Source organism: Ixodes scapularis, unplaced genomic scaffold (genome assembly GCF_016920785.2).
Source record: "Ixodes scapularis isolate PalLabHiFi unplaced genomic scaffold, ASM1692078v2 PGA_scaffold12__126_contigs__length_90152505, whole genome shotgun sequence".
In the NCBI taxonomy this organism is placed as follows: domain Eukaryota; kingdom Metazoa; phylum Arthropoda; class Arachnida; order Ixodida; family Ixodidae; genus Ixodes; species Ixodes scapularis.
In genome coordinates this window covers 36866825-36870290 of record NW_024609838.1, presented here as the reverse complement: position 1 = coordinate 36870290, position 3466 = coordinate 36866825, and positions in this window count along the sequence as shown.

Genomic DNA, 3466 nt, shown 5'->3' with positions numbered 1-3466 from the left:
TGTCCATCTTACTGTCGCTCAGCACTCAATAAGACCACGGTCTTATGTGATAAAAAGAGCGAAGAACATTGACGGAAGATGAAGCGTGTGGCCAATTATGTACAATTTTCTTGCTTCGTGATTGGCTCTTCGGTTTTCTTAGAGGCTAATGTTGGAATATCATTGGCTCCGGAGCAATAAATACCACCATTTTTGTGTTTTGATGGGATACGTTGAAACGGAAAATGGCGACGCCTCGTCGCTAGCTGCGGTTGCTAGGTGCTTCGACACCGGGAGGAAAATATACGTTTAGGGTGACGTCTTTCTCTTTGCTGTCTAGCACAAGGTGCAGCTCCTTTTTCTCCCCTAAATTAGTAAAAGACTTAGTCAATCCGTGACTTTTCTTAAAAAAAATAAAACGGTGCAATTGAACCGTACGCAGCCTTCAGAGATGAGGACACCTTCGTGACAAAACTATTTGAGACCACTTTGTTTTCTCTTCTACGTGACGCACGGAATCATAGTGTTCTGGAACGCCTTTACTGCGGCCATTTTTACTTGGGCTATTTTCCCCCGGAATTAACTTCGGCGTGTCGACGCATCTGGTTGAAATAATAAAACATAAAGCAATGAAACTCAATGTTGAAATTATCTTTATACTGGCGCGTTGCTTCTTCGCGCACAAAACCAACGCGCCAGTCTCGAACTACTAACCCATATACTACACTCTTTCTTTGTAAAGTGTGCAATATTCGCCGAGATCGCTTATGCTTACCACTGCGGCAATAGGTTATAGTAATTTCCAAGCGATTCTCCTACTCAGTATATCTATGGTGCGCACATTCAGCTTTGCCAAACATATTGTTACGGTGATTATGAGATGATTTAATTTACATTGAAGGAGACATCGAAAGAATAAAGGTTTTTGTAGAAAGCCAAAACGAGCTGCTGCGTCCTTGTCTTTCTTGTTCCGCTAATCTCGAGCTGCTTTCTCCTCTTCGTATCAATACTCTCCAGACGGAGGAAACGCCGTCTCGCCGTTTTGAGGAACATGGTATGGCTTGAGTCGAAGGACATGAACAGTCTAGTGTTGCTCAGGGCATTGACTTTGGCAGAATTCGTAAGGCTCGACAACATATTTGACGTCGGAGGTGTGGTGATTTATTTTGTATGGATGGAGCTTTTGAGCGAGGCCGATGCGACGCTGAGGTGTCCTGAGCAACACCAAATCTCCGGGAGAGTAAACGGCGACGTCGCTTCCGTGATCATAACGGACACATTGCCGCTCTTGCGAATCTAGAGTCCGAAAGCGTGCTAACTGACGTGCCTCCTCAGCGCGACACGTGGTGTCGAGCGCGTGGTCCGTGAGTGCAGTATCGTGTTCCAATGGAAGCAGGGAATTAAGCATGAGGGAGGGTTGACGGCATAATAAAAGATAGAAGGGCGAATAACTTGTAGTGTCGTCGCGCGAGGAGTTGTAGGCGAAAGTAGCATATATGAAAGAGCAGTGTCCCAATAGCGGTGGTCGGAGGATATATACACAGAAAGCATCTCGGAGATCGTCTTGTTGAGTCGTTCAGCGAGACCGCTTGTTTGGGGATGATAGGCCGTTGTCTGTTTGTGGACAATGGAGCAGTTTTGTAAAACTTCAGCGATTGCGTGAGGAGTTCTTTTGGTGCACCATGCATAAGGATTACATCATCGAGGAGGAAATTGGCGACGTCGAGAGAAGTGCCAGTGAAAAGTGGCTTTGTGGCCGCGTGCCGTATGGCATAATTAACTGCAACTGCCACCCAGCGTTTGCCAGTGCAGGATTCAGGAAATGGCCCTAGAAGGTCTACTCCGCACTCGATGAAACGGGTGATCAGGAGGAGACAACGGCTGAAGTAGTCCCGCAGGCCGGGTAGATGGTGTTTTGTGACGTCGGCAGGAGTCACACGAGGAGACCTGTCGTTTGGCTGTAGGGTACATGTTTGCCCCGTATAATCGCTCTTTGACGCGGGTATAGTTTCGAATGATACCTAAATGGCCCGAACGTGGTGAGTCATGGAGCTCGCCGATAACTGTGGTCTGAAGATGCTTAGGAATGACGACGAGTAAAGGAGCACCGTCTGGCCAAAAATTTTGGCGATAGAGAATGCCGGCATTCATTCTGTAGAGACTGAAAAATGAGCGATTTGTTCTGGCAGTGACAACATTAATAATGGTTTGGAGAGTACTATTACGGGCGTTGTTCCCGTGCAATGTTAAGAATCGCGGATATGGGAAAGAAAGGGAGTGTCGCGCTATCGCGCGTGGGATTCGCTGGGTATACTGGGCGCCGAGAAAGGCAGTCGGCGTCCTTGTGAAGTTTTCCTTCTGGAGACGGAGGGCCCAGCGTTCAAGCCGGCCTACGGGATCTTTAAGAAATGAGATCTAGCAGAGCGCGTTGTGATCTGTGACGATAGAAAATGGGCGTCTGAAGAGGTAGGGGCGGATCTTCATAACAGACCAGATTACAGCCACACACTCCCGTTCAGAGATAGTGTAGTTTTGTTCAGCGGGTAAAGTGTGCGGCTGGCGTAGGCAATCACACGTTATTGGCCTAGTTGGTGCAGGGCCAATATCGCTCCAATGCCGTGGCCGCTGGCATTGGTACGTAGCTCAGTAGGAGCGGATTGATCGAAGTGGCCTAAAATGGGACTTGAGGTCAGAGCTGTCTGCAGAACTTCGAAAGCTGCCTGTTGGTCGGCAGTCCACAGAAAGGGTTAATTTTTGTTTAAAAGGTTTGTAAAAGGACGCGCAATTTGATCAAATTGGCAAAGAGATTAACGAAAATACAAACAAAATCTGAAGAAACTGCGGACGTTTAGGCGAGGCTGGTGTTGGAAATTCTCGGACAGCTTTGGTTTTGTCGAGGTCAGGTCTCATGCCGTTTTTATCCACACGGTGACCAAGTACTTTGATTTGAGAGCTTCCAAATCGCCATTTGAAGGAATTCAATTGAAGGTTTGCTTTTCGAAAGAGAGCGAGTACCTGATCGAGTCTCTCTAGATGAGATGAAAATGTTGTGGAGGAAAGTATTACATCATCTAGGTAGCATAGGCATGTTGTCCATTTGAGCCCTCGCAAAAGAAGACTTATCATGCGTTCGAAAGTCGCTGGGGCGTTTTATACACCGAACGGCATTACTTTGAATTCGTAATGACTGTCGGGAGTTATGAATGCAGTTTTTTTCTCTATCTGACTCGTCGACGTGTATCTGCCTATATCCGGTGAGGATTTTAATGAAAGAAAAGTACTGGGCATCGTGTAGACAGTCAAGTGTATCGTCGATACGTGGCAGTGGGTAGATGTTCCTTTTTGTGATCTTGCTGAGCCGACGATAGTCAACACAGAATCGCCACGTCCCATCCTTCTTTTTGACAAGAACAACTTGTGAGGACCACGAGCTAGAGGATGGTTGAACGATATCTTGGGCCATCCTCTAATAAACATCCGTTTGTAC